The 27623-nt window shown below is 47.1% G+C and overlaps 1 protein-coding gene across 2 annotated transcripts in view; it reads left to right on the forward strand.

Moving 5' to 3' along the window:
• TSPAN4 (tetraspanin 4) overlaps positions 1 to 27623 on the forward strand; it is a 711838-nt gene that overhangs the window by 275368 nt on the left and 408847 nt on the right. For both annotated transcript variants that reach the window (XM_038405867.2, XM_038405868.2), the window contains exon 3: positions 11443 to 11491. The gene's annotated coding sequence lies outside the window, so the exon portion shown is untranslated. The remainder of the gene's footprint in view (positions 1 to 11442; positions 11492 to 27623) is intronic.

The raw sequence follows: 27623 nt of genomic DNA on the forward strand, positions 1-27623 counted from the left end.
GAAGTCCTTAAATCATGGTTCAAAGACTTCAAGGAGCAGAGAAGCCTCCCTCAAGTCAGCCATGCCCCATCCTACAGAGGAAGGCGAAAAACCTCCAGGGCCTCTCCAATCTGCCCTGGAGGAAAATTCCTTCCCGACCCCAAATATGGCGATCAGCTAAACCCTGAGCATATGGGCAAGATTCACCAGCCAGATACTACAGAAAATTCTTTCCTGGGTAACTCAGATCCCATCCATCTAATATCCCATCTCAGGGGATTTGGCCTATTTACCCTGAATATTTAAAGATCAATTACTTACCAAAATCCCATTATCCCATCATACCATCTCCTCCATAAACTTATCAAGTAAAATCTTAAAACCAGATAGATCTTTTGCCCCCACTGCTTCCCTTGGAAGGTTATTCCAAAACTTCACTCCTCTGATGGTTAAAAACCTTCGTCTGATTTCAAGTCTAAACTTCCTGGTGGCCAGTTTATACCCATTTGTTCTTGTGTCCACATTGGTGCTGAGCTGAAATAATTCCTCTCCCTCTCCTGTATTTATCCCTCTGATATATTGATAGAGAGCAATCATATCTCCCCTCAACCTTCTTTTAGTTAGGCTAAACAAGCCAAGCTCCTTAAGTCTCCTTTCATAAGACTAAGTTTTCCATTCCTCGGATCATCCTAGTAGCCCTTCTCTGTATCTGCTCCAGTTTGAATTCATCCTTTTTAAACATGGGAGACCAGAACTGCACACAGTATTCTAGGTGAGGTCTCACCAGTGCCTTGTATAACGGTACTAAAATCTCCTTATCCCTACTGGAAATGCCTCTCCTGATGCATCCCAAAACTGCATTAGCTTTTTTCACAGCCATATCACATTGGCAGCTCATAGTCATCCTATGATCAACCAATACTCCAAGGTCCTTCTCCTCTTCCATTACTTCTAATTGATGCGTCCCCAACTTATAACTAAAATTCTTGTTATTAATCCCTAAATGCATAACCTTACACTTCTCACTATTAAATTTCATCCTATTACTATTACTCCAGTTTACAAGGTAATCCAGATCCTCCTGTATAATATCCCGATCCTTCTCTGAATTGGCAATACCTCCCAGCTTTGTATTATCTGCAAACTTTATTAGCACACTCCCACTTCTTGTGCCAAGGTCAGTAATAAAAAGATTAAATAAGATTGGTCCCAAAACCGATCCCTGAGGAACTCCACTGGTAACCTCCCTCCAACCTGACAGTTCGCCTTTCAGTAGGACCCGTTGCAGTCTCCCCTTTAACCAATTCCTTATCCACCTTTTGATGTTCATATTGATCCCCATCTTCTCCAATTTAACTAATAATTCCCCATGTGGCACGGTATCAAATGCCTTACTGAAATCTAGGTAAATTAGATCCACTGCATTTCCTTTATCTAAAAAAACTGTTACCTTTTCAAAAAAAGAGATTAGGTTGGTCTGGCACAATCTACCTTTTGTAAAACCATGTTGTATTTTGTCCCATTTACCATTGACTTCAATGTCCTTAACTAATTTCTCCTTCAAAATTTTTTCCAGGACCTTGCATACTACAGATGTCAAACTAACTGGCCTGTAGTTACCCGGATCACTTTTTTTTCCTTTCTTAAAAATAGGAACTATATTAGCAATTCTCCAATCATTCGGTACTACTCCTCAGTTTACAGATTCATTAAAAATTCTTGCTAATGGGCTTGCAATTTCAGGTGCCAATTCCTTTAATATTCTTGGATGAAGATTATCTGGGCCCCCCAATTTAGTCCCATTAAGCTGTTTCAGTTTTGCTTCTACCTCAGATATGGTAATATCTACCTCTATATCCTCCTTCCCATTTGTCATGCTACCATTATCCCCAAGATCCTCTTTAGCCTTATTAAAGACTGAGGCAAAGTATTTGTTTAGATATTGGGCCACGCCTAGATTATCTTTAACCTCCACTCCATCCTCAGTGTTAAGCGGCCCCACTTCTTTCTTAGTTTTCTTCTTATTTATATGGCTATAGAACCTTTTACTATTGGTTTTAATTCCCTTTGCAAGATCCAACTCTACTCGACTTAGCCTGTCTCACTTGATCCCTACATGTTCTGACCTCAATTAGGTAGCTTTCCTTGCTGATCCCTCCCATCTTCCACTCCCTGTATACTTTCTGCTTCTTCTTAATCACCTCTCTAAGATGCTTGGTCTACAACTCCTTCCTATGAATTTTTTCTCCTTTCTTGGGATACAGGCTTCTGATAGCTTCTGCAGTTTTGATTTAAAGTAATCCCAGGCCTCCTCTACTTTTAGATCCATAAGTTCTTCAATCCAATCCACTTCCCTAACTAATTTCCTTAATTTTTGAAAGTCAGCCCTTTTGAAATCAAAAATCGTAGTTGCAGATTTATTTTTGTTAATCCTTCCATTTAGTTTGAACTGAATTAGCTCATGATCACTTGAGCCAAGATTGTCCCCTACAACCATTTCTTCTATGAGGTCCTCGCTACTCACCAAAATTAAATCTAAAATGGCATCCCCTCTAGTCGGTTCAGCAACTACTTGATGAAGGAATCCATCAGCTATTGCATCTAGGAAAATCTGAGCCCTATTATTATTACTAGCACTGGTCCTCCAGTCTATATCTGGGAAGTTAGTCTCCCTTGATCGTGCAGTTTCCATTAGTATTTACTTTATTAAAGACATTAAAAAGGGCTCTATCCATATCCAAATTAGATCCTGGAGGTCTATAGGACACTCCAAGCACTATCGTAGGAGAGGCTTTACTAGTTTTCTTCCCCAATGTAATTTTTGCCCAGACGGACTCTGTCTTATCCATTGCATCGCTTCTTAGCGATTCCCAGTGGCTCCGAAATTTTCGCATGCGTAAGGGCACTTTCATGGAACTTTGTGACTTGCTTTCCCCTGCCCTGAAGCGCAAGAATACCAAGATGAGAGTAGCTCTCACAGTTCACAAGTGTGTGGCAATAGCCCTGTGGAAGCTTGCAACACCAGACAGCTACCGGTCAGTCGGTAATCAATTTGGAATGTGCAAAGCTACTGTGGGCATTTCTGTGATGCAAGTAGCCAACGCAATCATTGAGCTGCTGCTATCAAAGGTAGTGACTCTGGAAATGTGCAGGTCATACTAGATGGCTTTGCTGCAGTGGGATTCCCTAACTGTGGTGGGGTGATAGACGGAATGCATATCCCTATCTTGGGACCGGACCACCAGGGCAGCCAGTATATAAACTGCAAGGGGTACTTTTCAATGGTGCTGCAAGCACTGGTGGATCACAAGGGACGTTTCACCATCATCAACATGGGATGGCTGGGAAAGGTTCATGAGGCTCGCGTCTTCAGGAACTCTGGTCTGTTTAAATGGCTGCAGGAAGAGATTTACTTCCCAGACCAGAAAATAACTGTTGGGGATGTTGAAATGCCTATAGTTATCCTTGGGGACCTAGCCTACCCCTTAATGCCCTGGCTCATGAAGCTGTACACAGGTACTCTGAACAGTAGTAAGGAGCTGTTCAACTATAGGCTGAGCAAGCGCAGAATGGTGGTAGAGTGTGCATTTAGACGTTTAAAGGGTCGCTGACGCAGTTTACTGACTCGCTCAGACCTCAGCGAAACTAATATTCCCATTGTTATTGCTGCTTGCTGTGTGCTCCACAGTCTCTGTGAGAGTAAGGGGGAGACGTTTATGGCGGGGTGTGAGGTTGAGGCAAATCACCTGACCTCTGAATATGCGCAGACAGACACCAGGGCGGTTAGAAGAGCACAGGAGGGTGTGGTGCGCATGAGAGAAGCTTTGAAAACCAGTTTCATGACTGGTCAGGGTACTGTGTGATACTTCTGCTTGTTTCTCTTTGATGAAAACCCACCCCCTTGGTTGACTCTAAATTCTCTGGAAGCCACCCGCCCTCCCCCCTTCGATCACAGCTTGCTTGCAAAGGAAATAAAGTCACTATTGTTTAAAAAACATGTATTCTTTATTTATTGATTATAAAAATAGGGAGATAACTCACAAGGCAGCCCGAGTGGGGTGTGGGAGGAGGGAAGGAAAAGGCCACTTTAAAACTTGTTGAATGACAGCCTTCTGTTGCTTGGGCTGTCCAATGGGGTGGAGTGGTTGGGTGGCCGGACCCTCCTCCAACCCCCGCGTTCTTGGACGTCTGGGTGAGGCGGTTATGGAACTTGGGGAGGAGGGAGGGCGGTTAAACAGGGGCTGCAGTGGCAGTCTGTGATCCTGCTGCTGTTCATGAACCTCCACCAGATGCTGGAGCATGTCCGTTTGATCCCGCAGTAGCCCCGGTGTTGCCTCATGCCTCCTCTGATCTTCCTGTCGCCATCTTTCCTCACGTTCATCGGCCACTTTCCTGTACTCTGCTATTGTGTCCCTCCACACATTCTGCTGAGCTCTGTCATTGTCGGATGACTGCATGAGCTCAGAGAACATTTCTTCGCATGTGCGTTTTTTTCGCCACCTTATCTGAGATAGCCTTTAGGATGGAGGAGGGAGGCTTGAAACGTTTGCAGCTCCTGGAGGAAAAAAAGGGAGTGAAGTATTTAAAAAGATACATTTTACAGAATAATGGCTATACTCTTTCATGGTGAACAACACTATTCACATTACATAGCACGTGATTTTGGTACAAGGTCACATTTTGCATCTTATATTGAGTGCCTGCGGCTTTGGTGTTCGAGATCACACAGGCAGTGGTGGGCAACAGAATTCGGCTTGCAGGCAGCCATGGTAAGCCATAGTCTTTCGGCTTCTGCAACCTTCATAACAGCAGCGCCCTCCTCTCCCATACCAAGCAAAGCACGTTGAGTTGGCCATTTAGTGCTGCAATTTTGCTGTTAACGTGCAGCAGCAAAAACCAAACTAACTCCCCCCCCATCCAATTCTCTGGGATGATTGCTTTACCCCTCACCACACCGCGTTGCTGGTATCAGGGAAGATCCCTGCTAGCCAAACACTAACAGCTCAGCGCCAGTGGACCCCCATGCCCACATAGCGTGGCTAACTGCAGGGAGGATTTCTTTTCAGCCACAGGCAAACAGCCCAGTAGGAACTGGCACCTCTGAATGTCCCCTTAATTAAATTCCCCTAGTTCAACCAGGTTACCATGAACGATATCAATCTCCTGAGGATAACACAGAGAGATAAATAACAGGTGTTGCTTGAATGTCAGCAAACACCGGGACCATACGCTGCCAGGCTTTGTCATTCAGTGTTACCAGATTACTTGCTACTAGCATGGCATGGTAAAGTGTCCTACCATGGAGGACGGAATAAGGCTGCTCTCCCCAGAAACCCTCTGCAAAGGCTTTTAGAGTACCTCCAGGAGAGCTTCATGGAGATGTCCCTGGAGGATTTCCACTCCATCCCCAGACACGTTAACAGACTTATCCAGGAGCTGTACTGGCCACGAATGTATCCGAAGTCCTCAGGGCTACTTAATCATTAAAAAACGCTTGCTTTTATAACATGTATTATATTTAAGAAGGTACACTCACCAGAGGTCCCTTCTCCGGCTTGGTTGGTTTGGTAGGGTATTTCAGTCAGGGTGATGAAAAAAAAATCCTGGCTGTTGGGAAGAACGGTGTGCTGTGTGCTCTCCTCAAGCTCCTCCTCTTCCTCCTCATCTTCCCCGTCTGCAAAATCCTCAGGCATGGCAGAGAGTACCCCATCATCGGAGTCCACGGACGGGGTGGGGTAGTGGTGGCGGCCCCCCTAAAATTGCATACAGCTCAGCGTAGAAGTGGCATGTCTGGGGCTCTGTCCCGGAGCGTCCGTTTGATTCTTTGGTTTTCTGGTACGCTTGTCTGAGGACCTTACGTTTCACGCGGCACTGTGTTGCGTCCTTGCTGTAGCCTCTGTCCCTCATGGCTCGGAGATTTTTTGAAATGTTTTGGCATTTCGTCTTTTGGAACGTAGTTTTGATAGCACTGATTCCTCTTCCTAGACAGTGATCAGATCCAGTACCTCCCATTCGGTTCATGCTGGAGGTCTTTTTTGATTCTGGGACCACATGGTCACCTGTGCTGATGAGCTCTGCATGGTCACCTGTGTCGATGAGCTTGCCTGGCCAAACAGGAAATGAGATTCAAAAGTTCCCCGGGGCTTTTCCTGTACACTTGGCCAGTGCATCCGAGTTCAGAGCGCTGTCCAGAGCGGTCACAATGTAGCACTGTGGGATAGCTCCTAGAGGCCAATACCTTTGAATTGCGTCCACACTAATCCTCATTCGAAACATCGATGTTGATTTCAGAGCTAATCCCCTCATTGGGGAGGAGTACAGAAATCGGTTTTAAGAGCCCTTTATGTTGAAAAAAATGGCTTCATTGTGTGGACGGGTGCAGGGTTAATTCGATTTAATGCTGTTAAATCCGACATAAACTCGTCGTGTAGACCAGGCCTTAGCCTCATCTGCATCAAAGGTGGGACAGGGAGGCAATTCCATTAGCATACAGAATGGAGAACAGAGATTCCAAGGCAAGAATCGCATTGAACTCTGGGACCAGCAAGGCAGGAAAGCATTGCATGATGGGGGATTTCTGCTTCAGATATTAATGAACCCATGCCTGCACATACCCAGCTCAGTAGTTATCAGACCAATTCTAGTAATAAATCCTTTATTGGTATCCAAAATACTGAAGCTGCCTAATTGCATTGTGAGCTTGGGAGTTCTGATTAACCCAGTTCTCTCAGATGCTCTCTGTTAACATGTGCGTGTGTTCATCTGATTCTGGGGCTGGAAGAACCCAGCCCTAGGGAACACAGGTCCTGCAGGATAGCTCCACTGGGAGGGAACTTGCAGAAGGGAGAAGTAGAGCTCCGTATGAGAACACAAGCGACACAAGCAGTACATTGACAGAATTATAGAACACCCCCCCCCAAGAGTAACCCTAATAAATGAGTCTACCCCTCAAAGTAATGGGCAAATCTGGTAACAGTATCCGCCTGTTGACCATAAACTCTGTGGGGGCAGGAACTGTCTTTTATTATACTGGTTTGCGTGTACAGCACCTAACACAATACGGTCCCAATACTTGATAAGACAATGTAGGGGATCGGAAAGCAAGTAGGCAGTGGCTATAATAATCCCATCCACTCTTTTTTTATTACTTATATATGCAGCACCAAGCAAGAGTGGGGCCTGGATTGGGGCCTCTAGACACCATCACAATACATCTACTAACTAGCAATATTTAATAAATAACTATGCAGGTACTTTTAAAATGCAGATTTGTAATGTAAAGTTGCCTGTAACTGCATCTTTTGGGCACAACAATGTAACTGCAGCTTCCACATCGTGGAAGGTACTTTCTTCATGTATGAGCTGTAAAACTAGAATTTTTCAGAAGTATCAGACTTAATCTGTTTACCTTTCACTTTGTCCTCAGAATGTTGTTGCTGTATTTATACTGACTGAAGAATACTGACTTCCAACTTCCATTTTTTCTTCTCTACCAGCAACCTGAAAAGAGATCATAGATGATTGGCATCATAGTTATAGGACTTAACATTTTGTCTTTGCTCAGGATTGTTTGCAAATGTTTGAGGGTATACTGGGCTTGGAATTCTAAATCCAAAGATAAGATCTTACTGCACCATTGGCAATCTTTGTGTGTAGTAAGTCAAAATTGTTGTAGCAATGGAAGAACATTTCAGTGAAAATGTAATTTATTTCTGGCAGGTTTGAGGATATTATAATATAGGTATGTGTTTTTAAACAAGGACTTGCCCTTTCCTAAACATCTTCTCCTATTCGATTATTAAATAAAGTGTCTAATGTTGAATTTACAATTAGGTCGAAATGGTGAATTTGAATAACAATAGCTCCATGCTATTACAGATGCAATTCTGAGAGTCTTACTGAAAGATACACAGGGAAGAGGCTCTGGGTGTTGTGACAAAGTTCCTCCTCTGCCTTGGTGGGTCCTGCACTTATTGGCAGGTTTGCTCGCCTCAGAGGTTCATGGCAGCCCTCAGTTTGGCCACTTTCATGGCTCAAATCTGCCGTTCACTCAGTTAGCCTCATCACTGGCTAGCATGGGGAAAAGGAAGAAGAACAATTCCTGCAGTCTCTGCTGATCCACCTAGTGGATCGGGGAACAGGCCAACTCCTTCAGTATCAAGTAGGGAGTTGGGGAAATGGAGGGATGGGGGGGACCTGGGCCCGCCCTCTACTCCGGGTTCCAGCCCAAGGCCCTGTGGATTGCAGCTGTCTACAATTGCTCCTGTAACAGCTGCGTCACAGCTACAACTCTCTGGGCTACTTCCACATGGCCTCCCCCCAACACCTTCTTTATTCTCACTACAGGACCTTCCTCCTGATGTCTGATAATGCTTGTATTTCTCAGTCTTCCAATAGTACACCTTCTCAGTGATCTCAGCTTCTTGCACCTCTTGCTCCCAGCTCCTCGCATGCACATCACAAACTGAAGTGAGCTCCTTTTTAAACCCAGGTGCCCTGATTAGCTTGCCTGTCTTAATTGATTCTGGCAGCTTCTTGAATGGCTACAGGTGTTCTAATCAGCCTCTCTGCCTTAATTGTTTCCAGAAAGTTCCTGATTGTTCTGAAACCTTCCCTGTTACCTTACCCAGGGAAAAGGGACCTACTTAACTTGGGGCTAATATATCTCCCTTCTATCACTGTCCTATCCATTGACTCTCTTGACACCTTTGATGAGCAGTGGGCGCTGTTCAGGGTTCTCTGCTCGGTGTCCCCATCTGGTTCCCTTTGTTTGACCCTTTGACCACACTCCTGTCCCTGTTATTTCATTAGTTGTCCCCCGTATTTATTTGGTGTCCAGGTCCTGTGGATCCTCCTCTTAGGCTGGGGAGGGGAGATCCTTTAGCAGTGGGATCCACTTCCTGGATCCCAATAGGATCACTCTCCTGTATCCATCTGGCCCGACCCTGTCACAGTGGCTGTTGTTATAGTTGAATTATAATTGCTTCTAGAGGTCCCAGTCAAGAACAGAGGCCATATTCTGTGAAGTGCTGTACATGGATCTAGTAAGAGCTAGTCCCTGCTCTAACAAACAAAGGTGTGATAAAGGAAGTTCTATTATCTTCATTTTACAGATGAGGAAGTGGGGTAAAGAAAGATGAGGCAAGTAGCTTGCTCAAGCAGACACACAAAGCCTGTGCTGGAGCCAGGAATTGAACTGAGATTGCCTGAGTCCCAGTCCTGTGCCTTAACACCAAACCATCTTTCCTTCCTTGAATAAGAAAAGCTTTTATTCACACAGAAATTACATAAAAAATAATACAGGCATAGGGGAAATGATTGGCCATATAAATGGCATTTTGGGTGAATAGTCTCCGTTTTTAAATTAGCTTCTGTGTGTAAGAGAGGGTGTGAAATTTTCCAATGGATTGACGTTCAATTTAGTTTCTCAGTTAAAAGTTTGTTACCTAAAAGTTTGCAACATTACCATGTTTCTCCTCACAGCTTGTGCAGTGTGGCACAGACAAGTTAGGGTGATGTCTTTAAATGTCAGAATCTGCTTGTGTATGTGTGTGTGAAACTCTGCAATATGATAATATATATTATACAATATGACAATATATTTCCTTGATTGCCATCACTCTTTAAGATGAACTTATGGCTGTCAAGAGAGATTTGCACTTATACAAATGCCTGAAACCTGAAGAGAAGGCTTTACCAGTACTCAGATGGAAAACTTATTGCATCCTTTTTGGATGTGGCAGGGCTGATTTTAGCACGTGCTTTGGAGTGTCCTATGTTGCTTGACGAATTGTGTATTGGGAGTTATTTCATGTAGTCCTTTATTTCTCTCATTTTTATGAGTGAATTTTATTGCTCATGGAAACAGAGAACTGTTATCATTGGCTAGTGATAACAATGATGCTCTAGACTGTGTGTGCACGGTCTGTTTAGGAACTCTATCTCTGCAGTAACTGAGCACCATGCAAACATCAATGAATGAATCGTCATAACACCTGTGTGCAGTTAGGAAGTCGTGTTATTTCTATTTTAGAATGGGGAACTGAGCTGCACTGTTTTAACAGCTTTAGCCAGCTTAACACACATTAAAGGCACACTGCCTTGTCTATACTGGGATGTTAACACGTATTAGTTAATATCTTCCAAGTCCTAGATAAGGACAGAGAATCAAAGTGATTTGTCCAAGATCAGTCTTGAAGTCTGTGCCAGGCCAAGGAATTGAACTCAGATCTCTTACGTCCCAATTTAATTCCTTAAACACAAGCCAATCCTTCCTCAGTGCTAGCATGCTGCATCCCCTATTATTTCAGTCCCAAGCAGAAGCTGTCAATTGTACCGAGCTGTATAATGGCATTTTGTGATATGTGGAAATGTCTACTGGGTCCACTAAGTGAATTTTCCCTTGTGACCAAAGACAGTAATTTGAATCCAGGCTGCTAGAGATAAAAGGACAGAACACCAACTCCACACACAAATTACACTCCTTAGTGTTGTTTAAAGTGACACTTTCAGTCTGTCGAGTAGCTCAAGTCCAAATTTTGGCCTTCCCTCTGCTCCAGATGGTAGAATCTGATTGGGAAAAAAATCTCAATTTTTAAATGTATTTTTATTGCTGTTGGTTTTTAAAACTCACTATAGTTGCCAAGAAATTAAGAATAAAATGGTGTCCTCTGTTTAGGCAGCACAAGTATAAAGACACAGAAGTTAACAGAAAATATCTGCTATATAAAAAAAAGATTCTTTGCCTAGCATAAAAGATCAAAACTGGTAAGGAAATGTCTTTTGCTCTCACATATTTGAAAGTAATAAAAGAATAAAAACAGAATAGTGAAAACAAACTGTGAAAAGTGATTAATGCTCAATTAATATTTAATCAATAGAGTTATTTTTCCAATAGCAAACAGGTGAATCTGAGTTCTTTCTTTATGATGTGTGGATGTGTGTGGTAGGAAAAATGTTATGATAGGAACATGAAAATGAATGGATTCAGGGTGAGGCTCAGAGTTATCAATCTTCTGGTGGTGGCACAGTCATTTTTTGGTATCCTCTCTGTTTGTGGTGCAGCATGACACCACTGCTATATTATTCCTAAATTATAAGAGCGCTGATGCAATTCAACATGGCAGTTATGGTATACAGTGAAGGACATAATCATGGTTGCTCTCAAAACGGAGGATGAAATATAGCGCACTCAGACATAGCCCCCAAACTGTCACAATTTGCTCAAGTCCCTTTGTAAACAAAGTTAAACGCATGTATTCGTTGGTAGTAGCTGGGCCTATACGGGTTAAATAACCTTGAAGTGATATTTCTTTTGCATCTGTGGAGTTTGCAGTCACTTCCTGGGCACGCTTTTCTTATCTAGCATATGTATGTATGATTTCTGTGCTCTCACAGCTTTCTCGTATTTTAACTTCAGATTTTGGATAATGTTTTTTTTTCTCTCTTTCCCCTCCTCACCAGGTTTTCCTGGGAAACATCATAAGACCTAAACAAGCAAGAAGAAGTGAAGGTGAGTGTCTTCTCTCTTCATTGGTGGCGTATTCTCTCTAGTTTCTGTCTTGTTTTTAGGAGTGCTTTTCTCATCGATACTGGTCTGAGGTAGTGCACTGTGTATATTGTGATACCAGTGTGATGTAAAGGCTGCCTTGTAAGGCATTTAAAGGGATAACATGGCATCTGAAAGTATGCGTCTCCCACATACTAGGAACTGCAAGTGCCATGGAATCTAGTCCCTTACCAGAGCATAAGTGGATTGTTTAAATTCATCAGGAATTCATAACTGTTAAAAGAAATCTGTGCACTAGGTACGACTGTCCAATGAATAGCTGTCTGCAAAAGATGCAGTGGTTGAGCTATTCTGGTTACAGGAGCACAATGCTGTCATACTGCCGACATACATGACAGGAGAAACAGACTGTACTGTTTGTACATTTGTATGTTATATTGGGAGAGACCCGTGAAAATCAATTTTCCCAACAAATGCACACACTGTTGAGGTTTCACAGTACTATAGGTACCGGAAAACTATTGTCTACAAGTAAAGCAGTAAGAGTAGTTGTCAGGGACCCCCTAAGCTTATTTCTACCAGCTTAGATTAAAAACTCCCCAGGCACAAATTCTCCCTTGTACCTTGGATTTAAGTAACGCTGCCACCGCCAAGTGATTTAACAAAGAACCAGGGAAAAGGATCACTTTGAGTTCCTCTTCCCTTAGCAATCCCCTCACGCTCTTACACCCCCTTTCCTGGGGAGGCTTGAGAATAATATCCTAACCAATTGGTTACAAAATGATCGAAGAACAATGGAAAAATCAGTCAGGTTCTTAAAAGAAGGATTTTATTAAAAAAAAGAAAGGTAAAAATCATCTCTGTAAAATCAGGATGAAAAATACTTTTCAGGGTATTCAGATTCAAAACACAGAGGATTCCCCTCTAGGCAAAACCTTAAAGTTACAGAAAACAGGAATAAACCTCCCTCTTAGCACAGGGAAAATTCACAAGAAAAACAAAAGATAAACTAATCCGCCTTGCCTGGCTTACCAATACTGGTTGCAATATTGGAGACTTGGATTGAGATGGGCTGTAGAAGATGGATTTCTATCTGGCCCCTCTCAGTTCCAAGAGAGAACCCCCACACAAACAGAGAGCACAAAAAACCCCCTTCCCTCCCCCGCCAAGATTTGAAAGTATCTCCTTTCCCCATTTGTCCTGTTGGTCAGGTGCTAACCCAGTTATCTGAGCTTCTTAACCCCTTACAGGTAAGGAAGAATTCTAGGCTACCCTTAACTGTATGGTTATGACAGTAGTGTTGCAATTAAACTGCTATATGGAACTATAGGAGGAGCATAAGAAAGGTAGTTATGGAACAAACTGAGGCAAATTAGAACAAAAATGTGATTATCTTACTTCAAATATAAAACTGAATGATTTCTGGCTAAGACAGAGAGAGAATGTCTCCAACTGTTCTGGATAACTTTCCTACATCTTTCCTTGGGTACTTTTCTTCTTTGGTTACTTAATACCTTCTCACATATTACTCATATCTGAAGCCACTTAGGAGATGTTGGTCACTTACCATGATTTAAGACACTCATGTGGGGAGACTGGAAGCATCAGCTCTGGCATTAACTTCTTCCATCAACCTAATGTGCAAAAGCTCAAAGCCTCTCCTCAAACCCAGGCCTCCGAATACAACAGTTTGAGTTTCCAGTTCAGGTATGAATTCACTGGAGCGTTTGCAGTAGGTTAATGGAAGCTCAGTGGCAGCTGTCAATAAGTTCTATAGCACAAGACTGCAACATCATTTCAAGGTTCTGTTTAGTATGGACCCTGTCAAGGTTAGTCACTAATTCAAAAGGGTATGTTGCCTAAATCAAAGATTGCTCTATTTTCCACCTTTCAGTTTATCCACTGCGACCAAATGCACCCCTGTATTCACATCCTACACACTATTGTTATAATATTCGTACAAAATATGCCTTGCAAGGTATCATTTAAAAACTAATAACTCATTGGTCAATAATATCATGGTGAAATGTGTGTAGCAACATTATATGTAAAGTTATAAATATAAGCTAAAATTAGGTCTGAAATGTGTTTACCAGACAAGTCTGGGTAAACCAGTTTTGAATAGACAAAGGACAAGCTGATGCCTCTAGCCAGGCGTCATCAAAGTTATTGGGCAATCACCTATCAAATGGCCATTCTTTGGCAAGAAACGGGCAGAAACAAACATATCTGTATCTTAGCAAACAACAGCATGGAACCTCTTTCACCTCTGGACTTCTTGTCTCTATCCTCACAGTGGAAATGAACTTTACTTACGGGTAATCCTCAGGAAAATACATTTGAAAGGGCGAATGAATGATAAACATGAAGGGCAAAACATTCCAAGTTATCTCTTCCCATCCATCTCTCTCTCTTTCACAAAGAAGACTAAAAGAAACAGCTGTTGGATTTGGGAGCACATCTTGGCCTGAGAGTTTGGTCAGCAGAGTTACTGGGAACATGTGGTAAGGGACTTCACCTTGAACCAAGTCTAGTTTGTTTAAGTTTTAGTACTAGGAAGCATTTTATCTTTATTTCTTTTATAACCATTTCTGACTTTAATGCCTTATATTTGTGCTCACTTAAAACCTATGTCTTTGTAGTTAAATAAACTTATTTTATTCTTTAATCAAAAGCAGTGTTGTGAATTATGTGGGCAACTCCATTTAAGGTACCAAACTGTTGTATATTGATCCCCTTAGAGGGGCAACATACCTAATATGTCTGGACTGTCCAGGAGGGGGCTGGACAGTGCAGAAAATACTTGTTGACAGAAAATCTGGATCTGGGAGTGTGTTCCGGTCACCCTGCAAGTGGTAACCAAGGCTGGTGGAAGCCAGAGTGTCTGTGTGGCTGCATGCAGCTGCTAAACACAGACACTCAGGCTGTGACCAGTCTGCTGTAAGACTGTTTGTGAGTGGCTAGGTGGGAGCTATGGCAGCAAAGCATTATGAGGCACCCAAGTTTGCAGGGCAGGGGTGACACAGCCTCTCACCAGTCTGAATTGCACCCTGGAATGTAATACCCACTTCTCTAGAGATGCAAGCTATGAAATAAATGCTAATCATAGGAAGTATGCAGTGGTGTTGTAGCTGTGTTGGTCCCAGAATATTAGAAAGGTGGTTGAGATGTATGCTAACTACTTATGCTAAGCTATCTGTTTGATCTTGTATTTAACTGTGACTCTCTGAGTACCTTTCCCAGACCTGAAGAAGAGCTCTGTGTAGCTCAAAAGCTTGTCTCTCTCACCAACTGAAGTTGGTCCAATAAAATACGTTATTTCATCCACCTTGTCTCTCTAACCATTTATGGGTGCATATGGTTGTCCCATTTATCTCCTTATTTCTCCCATATATAAAATGGTGTGCTAACAAACTGGTGGCACACAGGTGATTCTCCTACTTCTTTGGATGAGTGTCAAGAGACCAGCTCTGATTAAAATGCAGCCAGAACCACTAATGCTGTAATATTAATAGCAATGGTGGCATCTACAAAAATAGCTGTTAAATGGGGAGTAAAAAGCTTTCTGTGTTGCCAAAAATGTAATGAAGATGGAGCTGTCAAGTATATAATGTTAACCAGAATGATTGTGACTTTACAGTTTTCCAATGCATTGGGTTTATGTGATGTATGGGATTGGAGTGTTGTAAAAGGTTAATGTAAAACCTTGACTGGGAGGCTTTAAAAGTGACAGCCATGGGGAAGAAAGTTTTTTTCACTCATCCATGCACATGCAGGAATTACAAGGTGAGGTTCTTTGGACATTGCGATACAAGATGTCAGAGTAGATTATCATAGTGGTCCCTTCAGCCTTAAAAATATATGAACCAGTTCCTCAGCAGGTGGAAATTGGTGTAATTTTATTGAAATGAATTTCGGCGCTTTAGAAAATCCGACTGTGAATGGTTGGTGAAATAAATACCCACTTAATTGTCCTGTCTGGATACACTCTGATCTCCTTTGGAAAAGGCATTTACAAGGCTTCACTAAACAGTGTGAGCTGTAATCTGCACAAAGGACCCAGGATTCAGCCAAGTGCTTAAGCATGTGCCTAACTTTAAACATGCGAGTAGGTCCACTTTAAGCACGTGTTTAGTACCTTACTGAATAAGGGCCGGAGATGGAGGCCTTTCTATTCATGTCTTACATAGCTAGTGAATGCTATTCTGCATTTTTCCCTAAAAATAACTCAGGGAGTTCCCAAAGAGATGACGGAGGATATTTCATGCTACCGTGACTGACTGCTAACAGAGATTCTTCTCTAGAACCCGTGGTAGAGCATCTCCTCTGACAGTACGAAGGAGTTAAACACAAACGATATCAGCAACACACTGAGTTCTATATTCAGGTCACACAGATCATAAAGCCACAATGGTGTCAGTACAGCTCTTGGTGTAATTTTATTGAAGTGAATGGAGCTATGCTAATTTACATCTGCTAATCATCGGGCTCTCTGAATCTCTGGTAGCATTCATGCAAATTATTGGTATTAAAAATAATACAGCATTTACAAGGAATAAGTCACACATGGAAACCACTTCAAGGCAGGGGGTGCTGCTGCACCCCCAGCACCCTAGTTCCACCACTTATCAAAATATACCAACCCTCGTTGAAAGCAATGGAAGAATACCATTTGAGGAAATGTACAGGACTTTTTTTTATTCTGGATGACAAATGTCTAAGGTGGTTCATCTAGGATACACACCGCTGGAAGCTATGTTCACTACAGCACAGTCATTATCACAGTTTGTGCTTTGGTTTACTAGCAGAAACGTTATTACTGAATGCCACAAGCTTTCATTAATTGTGGACTTTACTCCTTCCCTGTCTCACCGAACAAACAAAACAGATGTAAGTTCCTTGACACACTTTCACTATCCCTTGCATGCTTCAGAACTGGAGGGACAGATAAGAGTTCTGCGAATTCTCATTGCCTCTTACTGGCCGAGGAGACTATTGTTTCCCTTTTCAGCTTCCATGTTCCAGAGAGAGCAGTGTTTACAAAGCTGACTAAAGCGGGGAAGCTGTTCAGTGTTGGATCGTTGAAGTGGTTTCCATCATGTACAAGGTTTACAGTTTTGTTCAATGGCTTTCAGCACCCCCACAATAAAAATTGTTCCAGCACCACTGTATATATTTCAACCGCCCATAGGTTCATTGTAATCTCTCAAAGAGGACAGACTAGCTTTTGGCCTTTCTTTATCATTTGGGATTAGCCCATGTGTGACTTATTCCTTGTAAATGCTATATTATTTTTAATACCAATAATTTGCATGAATGCTACCAGAAATTCAGAGAGCCCGATGATCAGCAGATGTAAATTAGCATAGCTCCATTCACTTCAATAAAATTACACCAAGAGCTGTACTGACACCATTGTGGCTTTATGATCTGTGTGACCTGAATATAGAACTCAGTGTGTTGCTGATATCGTTTGTATTTAACTCCTTTGTACTGTCAGAGGAGATGCTCTACCACGGGTTCTAGAGAAGAATCTCTGTTAGCAGTCAGTCACGGTAGCATGAAATATCCTCCGTCATCTCTTTGGGAACTCCCTGAGTTATTTTTAGGGAAAAATGCAGAATAGCATTCACTAGCTATGTAAGACATGAATGGAAAGGCCTCCATCTCCGGCCCTTATTCAGTAAGGTACTAAACACGTGCTTAAAGTGGACCTACTCGCATGTTTAAAGTTAGGCACATGCTTAAGCACTTGGCTGAATCCTGGGTCCTTTGTGCAGATTACAGCTCACACTGTTTAGTGAAGCCTTGTAAATGCCTTCTCCAAAGGAGATCAGAGTGTATGCAGACAGGACAATTAAGTGGGTATTTATTTCACCAACCATTCACAGTCGGATTTTCTAAAGTGCCCAGATCAATATGATTTAGATACCTAAGTTGCTTAGGTGCTTTTGAAAAACCCCTCCTAAATCCATTGTGTTGCAGTCAGCTAGACTTTGACAGATGAGTGGGCAGTGGGCAAATACACACAAATATGCCAGAACTAGCTGCCATATTTTATTGGTATATGTCTAACTGGTGACTGATTCTCAAACACAAAACCATTTCTCTGTCTCTGTCTGTTCTCTTCTCAGTTGGAGGTGGGAAGGGGGTGTTGAAAAATATCTTATCCAGGGGAATGGTCTTAAAAATAAACCTTGTAAGAAGGCAGACATGCCAATGCTCTTTCACACAAGCCGTGTGGCTTTATTTTTATACACTGCTCAAAATGCAATTAAAAAGGCTGGGGAAGTAAGAGCGATTTATCTTGTTGAGTGGTGCTGTGTGCATTGCAGTTCCATTTAGTAAAGTTAAAACACTGAACATCTACATCAGTCTGGTAGATGTAGTGTACAATCCTCCTGTTCCTACCCGTTTATCTACTAAGGGATCTGACTGGGAATTTTTATGTTAACATAGTGTGACAAAGCTCTGTCCTTGCCTCCATGGGTCCTGCGTTTCCTAGTGGATTTCGCTAACCTCAGAGGCTCACTGTGACCCTCCACATAACCCTTCTTTCTCTAGAGACAAAGGTCACAGTCTACTGAGCCATTTTCATCATAAGCCAGCGAGGGAGGTGAGGAGAAGTTATCCTTCCTTGCACAGTCTCTGTTGTCTCCCAGTCTCAGTGATTAATCTGGGGGCAAAGGTGAGGGGAAGCCCGGGCGCACCCTCTACTCCGGGCTGCAGCCCAGGGACCCTAATAGTATCAGCTATGGTAGCTGACCTTTTAGAAACATGACATGTACAATTCCCTGGGCTACTTTCCCCACAGCAGCCCTCACTTCCTCAAGCTCCACTTCACCCTTACCTCAGGGCCTCCTTCCTTGTGCCTGATATGGTGTGTACTACTCAGCCTCTCCAACCGCGCAACTTCTTCCCACAGCTCCTGACATGCACCCCCACCTCACTGACTGGGAGGCTTTTAACTAGTTTCAGCCAGCCCCTGATTGGCTTCAGGTGTCCCAATCAACCTAGCCTTCTCCCTGCCTTCTGGAAAGTTCTTAATTGGCCCCAAGTGTCTTAATTGACCTGGAGCAGCTGCCATTTCACTTATCGTGGTACCAGGGATTTGTTTAGCCTGGAGCTAACATATCTATCTCCCACTAGTTTTCTATAGCCATCTGGCCTTGCCCCGTCACATATCCCCCCTCTGCTCAACACCATAGAGTTGGGCAACTTGGGACGCCAGGCAGTATGCTCGTGACAGACCATCAGCGTTGCCATGGTGGCATCCAGCCCTGTGCCGTATGCGGAACTGGAATGGTTGGAGGGATAAGAACCACTTGGTGACCCTTGCATTCTTTTCCTTATTCCGCTGCATCCACTGGTGGGGTGCATGGTCCGTCACAAGAGTAAATCACTGGCCTAAGAGGTAATAACGCAGCGTCTCCATAGCCCATTTCAGAGCAAGGCATTCTCTCTCGACTACTGTGTATTTCTGTTCTCTTGGGAGAAGCTTTCTGCTTAGGTAGAGGATTGGGTGTTCCCCTTCTCCCACCATTTGCGACAGAACTGCTCCCAACCCCACCTTGGAAGCGTCTGTTTGTAAAACAAATTCCCTGTTAAAGTCCGGGGCTATGAGTACAGGGTCATTACAGAGGGCCATCCGAAGGTCTGTAAATGCTCCCTCTGCTGCGTTGGTCCACTTTACCATGTCTGGACCTCAGGCCTTCACTAGGTCTGTTAGGGGCCTTGCCCTAGTGGCAAAGTGGGGAATAAACCGTCGGTAGTAGCCTACAACACCTAGGAACGCACGGACCTGCTTCTTTTGGGTCGGCCGGGGCCAGTTTTGAATTGCCTCTAGCTTATTCGTTTAGGGCTTCACTATGCCCCTTCCCACAATATATCCCAGGTACCTAGCCTCTGCTAGCCCTATGGCACATTTAGCAGGATTAGCAGTGAGGCCAGCCCGCCTTAAGGTGCGCAGTACTGCCTCAACTTTCTCCAAGTGGGTTCCCCAGTCTGGTGTATGGATGATGATGCATAACTAGTATGGGGGCACAGCAGCTTATCCATGAGGCGCTGGAATGTGGCTGGGGCCCCATGTAGCCCAAAAGGTAGGACGGTGTACTGGAATAGCCCATCCAGGATGGCGAATGCTGTCTTTTCTTTATCTTCTTTGGTCAGAGGAATCTGCCAGTACCCTTTTGTCAGATCCAGTGTAGTCAAGAATCGGGCACTACCCAGTCCGTCAACCAGTTCGTCGATGCGTGGTATGGGGTATGCATCAAACTTGGATATTTCATTCAGTCAGCGAAAGGTCATTACAGAATCTCATGGTACCATCAGATTTAGGCACTAGAACAACTGGACTGGACCACTGATAGTAAGATTCTTCAATAACCCCTAATTCTAACATTTTCTTTACTTCGGCCTTGATTTCCTCTCTTGTGGCTGCTGGGATTCGGTAGGGTCTCAATGTTACCTTGGCTCCGGAGATCGTGCAGGTATGGTGATAGGTCTCAGTCGTCCGCCCTGGTTTTATAGAGAACACAACTCTATTGCAATTTATCATGTTGGCTACCTCGATCTTTTGGATCGGCGTCAAGTCGGATGATATCCTCACTTGCTCGTGTAAGTTATCCTCCTGGGGAAGGGTCTCCTGCATGACTAAGCATGTCACTCGATCGTGCCAAGGTTTTAGAAGATTGATGTGGTAAATTAGCTCCAATTTCTGGTGGCCTGCCTGCCGCACCTTATAGTTCACCTCTCCCACGGCTTCGATTATTTCATAGGGTCCCTGCCACTGGGCCAACAGTTTACTTTCTGCTGTGGGTACCAGTACCATCACCCCATCCCCTGGTTGGAACCGTCGAAGCTTCGCTTGGTGGTTATAATGGGTTCGTTGGGTCTCCTGTGCTCTCTCCAAGTGTTCCCGTACAATGGGCGTAACTCAGGCTATCCGATCTCTCATCTGCAGTACATGCTCAACTATGTTCCTTCCAGGATTTGGCTCCTCTTCCCAGACTTCTCTGGCTATATCCAATATGCGCCGAGGGTGGCGCCCATATAGTAGTTTGAATGGAGAGAAACCCTTGGAGGCTTGCGGAACCTCCCGGATGGAGAACATGAGGTAAGGCAATAGGGTATGCCAATCTTTCCCATCCCAGCTCACCACTTTCCTGATCATGGCCTTGAGGGTCCTCTTGAACCTTTACACAAGCCATCTGTTTGCGGGTGGTATATAGAGGTCCGTAGGGCTTGTACATGGAGCAATGAACAGAGATCTTTCATCAACTTGGACATGAAAGGTGTCCCTTGATCAGTCAATATCTCCTTGGGTAGCCCAACCCGGGCAAAGATCTGTACTAGCTCCTTAGCCATTGTCTGGGAAGCTGTGTTGTGCAGGGGAACAGCTTCCGGGTACCGGGTTGCATAGTTCAGTACAACAAGCACCTGTTGGTGGCCCCGAGCTGTCTTCTCTAGGGGCCCTACCAGATCCATGGCTATCGGTTCAAAAGGAACCACTATTATTGGAAGAGGTATCAAAGGAGCCCCCAAGTGCTGGCGAGGGCTATGTAACTGACACTCCGGACAAGAGGTGCAGTATCACTGGACATCTTCATGTACTCCTGGCCAGAAGAACCTCTGCAGGATCCGTGCCTGGGTTTTCTCTACTTCTAGTTGTCCTCCAAACAGGTGACTATGGGCGAGACTCAACATGGCTTTTTGATGTTTTTGTGGCACCAGAAGTTGTTGTATCTCTTGCTCCTGCATTTGCACCACGCGGTACAGGAGATCTTTCTTCAGTATAAAGTTAGGTCCGGGACTTCGGACCTTCCCATCCACGGGTATCCAATCAATCTCGGCCACCTCTTTCCTGGCGTTATCATATCTGGGGTCCTCCGCCTGGTCCCGCCCAAAAGTGTCTCTTCCGGGACTAACCTGCCCAAGCTCCCAGGGGCCGGCTTCTGCTTCTTCCAATGGCTCGCTGCCGTCATGGCTGGGGGCAGCTTCTGGCTCACCTTCTGTGGTGGAAGTTTCTCTGTTGGCTGTTCGCGTCCATCTGCCTACTAGGGAGGTCTTCTGGCCCTGGGTCAGGATCCGGGTTCCCAAGGCCTTCGCGGCCTTCCTCTCCTTTTTTGTCTTCCGGGTCTTTCGGGGGGCTGAGTACAGATCCTGAGAAATCTCAGCGAACATTGGGGGTTGACATTCCCCCGCTGACGAGTCGCTGTCCTCAGGGTCCCCACCTCCCTCCAGCCTCTCTGGGGGGAGTAAATTATCAAACCCTGGATAGTCCCTCCCAATGACTACAGGATATGGGAGTTTAGGAAGTACGCCCACGGTCACCTCAATGGGGTTTCCCTGAACCTCTGTCTCCACTGGGATGGTGGGGTAATGGCTCACGGCCCCATGCACGCACGTCACTGCTACGTGTTTGGCTTGTAGTAGCTGACTATTTTTTACCAGCTTACCTGATATGAGGGTGATAGCACTCCCAGAGTCCACAAGCGCTGTAGTCTCTGCTCCATTTATCCTCACAGGCCCGGTGTAATTATGCGGGGCTAATATGACCTCCGCAAGGTGGATAAGGGAGCATGGGACCTCCCAATCCCCCAAGTTACATTGCATAGGCTCCTCAGTGTTGGGACACTGTACTGCTATGTGTCCCCACTCCCCAGATGCATAACATCTATAATTACTTTTAATCATTCCCCTATCCCAGGGGTTAGGGGGTTTAGTCCCGGGGCTCCCCCCATTCAGGCCAATCACTTCCTTCTGGGATCCCTGCTGGTTTTCGGCGCCTCCTTTCTTCCACCTAGAACTCCCTGGGGGTTTGGCTGCCCAACCTTCCAGGGTTGGGGTCGGGTGCTTCCTTCGAAAGGGGCCTTCCTTGGGTAGTCGGGTTAGTCCCCTGGCTGTCATCCGTCTTTCTACCAGTGTTATCATCTCGTTGTACATGGACAGATCGTTCTGACCTACCCATTTGCAGAGATCTTGTGGCAGTCCCCGCATATAATGGTCTATGACCAGGGTTTCCAAAATCTCCTCTAGCCTGCACATCTCGGGCTGTAACCACTTCCGTGCGAGGTGTATGAGGTCAAATAGCTGGGACCTCGGAGGTTTGTTCTCCTGGTATTTCCACTCATGGAACCTCTGGGCCCTTACCGCTGCCATTATCCCTGCTCGTGCTAGGATCTCTGCCTTCAGATGTCAGAGTAGCAGCCGTGTTAGTCTATATTCGCAAAAAGAAAAGGAGTACTTGTGGCACCTTAGAGACTAACAAATTTATTAGAGCATACGCTTTCGTGAGCTACAAGTGAGCTGTAGCTCACGAAAGCTTATGCTCTAATAAATTTGTTAGTCTCTAAGGTGCCACAAGTACTCCTTTTCTTTTTGCCTTCAGATGGGTATAGTCAGTGGCATCTGTGGCAGGCAAGTCAAAGTAGGCCTTCTGGGCCTCTCCAGACAAAAAAGGGACAAGAATGCTGGCCCACTGCTCCTGGAGCCACGCCTCATGCTGAGCAGTCCTTTCGAATGAGAGGAGATATGCCTCTTGACATCATCTTTGGCTGACAACTAGTGGCCCTCAGGGTTTGCGTCCCGTCAGACCCCCGGGCCTGGGTGGTGAGGATCTTCAGCTGGTCCACCACCTCTCTCGAGAGCATGATCTTGGGTTGCCTGGCTTATCAATAATTGATTGGTTTCCTGCTGTAGACGCATAGACTCCTGTTGTGCCATTGCCAGAACCCGGGTGGCCTCCTGCTGGGCTGCCATGGCTTGTACCAGATCTCTTACCATCTCCTTCATTGTGGTACAAAGCAAACAAACAAAAACCCAAACAAAAAAAATCCAAACCCCCAGTGCAATTTTTTTGCTTTTTAAAAAAACCTCTTTCTTCCGCCACACTGTGGACGAAATCCCACTCCTGACACCAGTTGTGACAAAACTCTGTCCTTGCCTCTGTGGGTCCCGCGTTTCCGGGCAGATTTCACTAGCCTTAGAGGCTCACTGTGACCCTCCACGTAACCCTTCTTTCTCTAGAGACAAAGGTCACAGTCTACTGAGCCATTTTCATCATAAGCCAGCGAGGGAGGTGAGGAGAAGTTATTCTTCCTTGCACAGTCTCTGTTGTCTCCCAGTCTCAGTGATTAAACAGGGGGCAAAGGTGAGGGGGGAGCCCGGGCCCACCCTCTACTCTGGGCTGCAGCCCAGGGACCCTAATAGTATCAGCTATGGTAGCTGACCTTTTAGAAACATGACATGCACAATTCCCTGGGCTACTTCCCCCACAGCAGCCCTCACTTCCTCAAGCTCCACTTGACCCTTACCTCAGGGCCTCCTTCCTTGTGCCTGATATGGTGTGTACTACTCAGCCTCTCCAACCGCGCAGCTTCTTCCCACAGCTCCTGACATGCACCCCCACCTCACTGACTGGGAGGCTTTTAACTAGTTTCAGCCAGCCCCTGATTGGCTTCAGGTGTCCCAATCAACTTAGCCTTCTCCCTGCCTTCTGGAAAGTTCTTAATTGGCCCCAGGTGTCTTAATTGACCTGGAGCAGCTGCCATTTCACTTATCGTGGTACCAGAGATTGGTGTAGCCTGGATCAAATCTCTCTCTCTCTCCCTCCCACTGCTCTTCCATAGCCTTCTAGCTTGAAGGGAGGTGGGAAGCTTCTACTCCTGCTGCTGCTAGGACCTAAGCTCTCCCTGCTGCTCCAGCTGCTCCCCTGGCTGGGCCAGACACCCCCCATACTCTGGTACTTGGCTGCTGGACCCCCCACTCTTGGGTGCTGCTACTGCTGCAACTGCAGCCCCGGGGGGGGGCTGCTAGCCCACTCCCCAGAGAGGAGGAGTGAGGGACCTCAGCCACTGCTGTTGTGGATACCACCACCACCACCACCACCACCTGAGAGGGGTCCTTTCTGCCTGCCTGGATCACCACCTGGAGTTCCTGGAGCTGCTGCTGCTGCTGTGAAGTCTGCTACCTGGAGCTGCTGAAGCCCAAGGAGGAGAAGAAGAGGACCATCTATCAGTGGGGGAGGACCTAGAGACTTTGCAGACCACCGTGGATGGGGCCTAAGACTGAGTAATTTTCAAACTGTGCTCTTGTGGTGGGGGTCTTGACTGTGTTTCCAGGGACACAGGGGGTGTGGCGTGGAGCTGCCCCCCAATCCATCTGTGTGTCCCCCCAACCCCCACCACTACTACCACCACCACTGCCCCCTCCACTACCCCCACTGGCTGTATACCATCTGCCTCAGCTCCTGCCTCTGGACTCAGCTGCTTGCTTGGCTTCCCACGCCCTATTTCCACCCTTTGGGCCAGAAGCAGCAGCCAGCTAAAAAAGATTTGTGCAAGTGCACATGGGTACATGTGCCCCCCCCCCCGGACTGCCTACCCCCCAGCTTTGCCCTTTACTACCTGCCCCATTTGCCACTTGCTTTCCTCCTCTTTTGCCCCAACCCCCCTTACTAGCTTCAGTTTGTTTGCCTGCCCCGCCCATTTCCTTCTGCAGCCTTTGTTTGTTTGCCATGCCCCAGCCTCTGAAGCTAGCCCCTTGGTTTCCCTGCTCTAACTCCAGACCGCTTAGCCCCTCGCTCCGTGTGCCCATGCCCCCTCCCATGCGCTTGTGCAATTCCCCATTTCAGTTACAACCCTCTTCACTGCACCCCCAATGTTGTTGTATCCCCCCCTCCCGTAGTGCATCAAGAGGAGCCAGAATTCCACCTTGTGTCGGTGACTGACCCCAACCCCTGATTGCCGCCCATCCAGCCCACCCCTTTTGGCGCCCTTCTCCCCTGCCTGCAGCCTAGCGGGGAGGAGTGGTCGACCTGCTTCCCCTCTCCCCGCTTCCTTTTGGTGTCCACCCTTTCCTCCTTGCTTATGACGGCGGGGGATGAGAAGGGTGAGACCCCTCCAGCAGCCCGAGCTCCCCCTCCCCCACCTACCCCTTCATCACCCCCCCAAGCTTCTACCTCTGCTGCCGAACCATCTGCCACCGCCCCCGCTGGGGCACCAGCAGCGACGGGCACCGGGGTGACCTCCACTGCTGCCACGTCGCTCACCCCCTCAGATTCGGGGGGAGTCCCCCCAGCTGGTGGGAAGGGCCAGGGGAAGAAGAAGGGGAAGGGCCACGCTAAAAAGACCAGGCCCTCCATGGCAGGGGCTGCCCCCAATGCCCCGGCCCCATCTCCACCTGGGGCGCCCCTCCCCGCTGTTCCCTCCACCAGCTCTGCAGGTGTCCCTCCCCCGGCCCCCACAGCATACGCCCAGGTGGCGGCAGCCCCCCCACCTGCCGCTACGTCATTTCTCCAGCCCACCGTCTCCGCTACCATCTATAGCGGCCGGGGCCCCTTTCCCACCATGACCAGGAAGCACGGCGTCCGTTGCCTCCTGGTGCCCATCTCGCCCCACGTGGAGACCAATGTGCGGGTGTTGGCGAGGGCGGTGGGGCCCACGGCCATTATGGCGGCCTCCAAAATGTATGGCAAGGTCGTCTTCTTCTTAACATCGGAGGCCGCCGCCCAGGAGGCAGTGGAGAAGGGCCTGGCGGTAGGGGGCGGTTTTGTCCCCCTAGAGCCGCGAGAGGACCTGGGCATCCGCCTGGTCCTGACCTCCGTCCCTCCCTTTCTCCCTAATGCCGCCCTGTTACCCACCCTTTCTACCTTGGGGAAGCCCATCTCTGTCATCAGCCCTCTCCCATTGGGCTGGAAAGACCCCGCCCTCCGTCACGTTCTCTCATTCCGCCGGCAAGTGCAACTTCAACTGCCGCCGGCGGCGCGTGACGGAGAGGCACTGGAGGGGTCCTTCCTAGTCCCCTACCAGGGGGCCCGTTACCGGGTGTATTACTCCACGGGGGAGGCCCGGTGCTACCTCTGCCGGGCGATGGGGCACGTCCGGAGGGACTGCCCCCTGGCCCGGGAAGGAGGGGCATCCGGGACCCCCGAACCCCGGCAGGACACCGGCCCTGTCATCACCGACACCCCTGGCTGCCCAGCGCCTGAAACCACCCCTCCTCCTTCCCAGTCCACCATTGCACCCGCTCAGGCCCAAGGGGCACCTCCCCAACTATGCCCAGGAGAGCGGGAGAACCCCGCCCCAGCTGTTTGCAATCTGGCAGGGCCTGTGGAGGAGGGTGCGGCAGGCACACCGCCAAGCATGGGATAGGGCCCGCACCAAGGGGAATCATCCCTCCCTTGTGCTGCCCCACCGTTTCCCCCTCGAGTCCCTGAGCAATCGCCGCTGCCCCCTGACACAATCCCTTCTAGCCAGCCCCTGGATGATACCATGACTAGGGCTGGGCCCTAGTCCAGGGGAAGCGGGGTAAGAGGAAGGCTCGAGCTCTGCTCCTCCCATCTGATGCAGAGGCCCCCCGGAAGACCAGGAAGGGGGACACTGATGCCGAGCCTTCCGCTCTACCCACGGGTGTGTTCCATCCACCATAGCCGGCTGGGGAAGACATGGCAGCACTGGAAGGCAGTATCTCCCCTCCACGGGAGTCCCTCCCCTCCAAGACCCCCGAGGCACCATCTGAAACCCCAGTGTGCCCCGAAGCAACCGTCGCGTCAGGTGCCGGCGGGGAGAATCCCGGGGTAGCGGAAAACAATTTCCCATCTATATATGAGAAGATCGAGGCCCTGGGTCTGACCCTGGTCACCCAGGGGGAGGACGATCCTATGCCAGCGGGCCTCGATCTGGGCGACTTCACTCCAGCCCCCCTCTCCCCTTGTTCCCTCCCCCTAACCGTTGCTTCTGCTCCCACCTCCGAGGAGCCCCTGGACTCCTCCATCAACCCGGCTGCAGAGGGCACCCTGCTGAGAGCCGCCGAGCCAGTTGAGGCGACGGCCAGTGCCACGCGGCTGGAACCTGAGCCACCAGGGGCATCCCTCGCTGGTGAGGAGCATTCGACCTCCTTCCCGGGAGAGGACCCTACAGAAGAAAGTCCACCTCCTGATGCCGTGGCTGCCAAATCCACCAGAGAGCTTGCGCCCGGCATCAGTGAGAGCCCTCTCCTGACCCAGACTCTCACCTCTACCCCTGCCCCTGCCCTTATCCCGCCCACCTCCCGAGATATTATTGTCACCCCTGGGACTGTTTCCTTCCCCTTTCCAACAGATGACTCCCAGGGAGTGGCCTTTGTGTTTAACCGT

This window comes from Dermochelys coriacea, chromosome 6 (assembly GCF_009764565.3).
Source record: "Dermochelys coriacea isolate rDerCor1 chromosome 6, rDerCor1.pri.v4, whole genome shotgun sequence".
Classification (NCBI taxonomy): Eukaryota; Metazoa; Chordata; order Testudines; family Dermochelyidae; genus Dermochelys; species Dermochelys coriacea.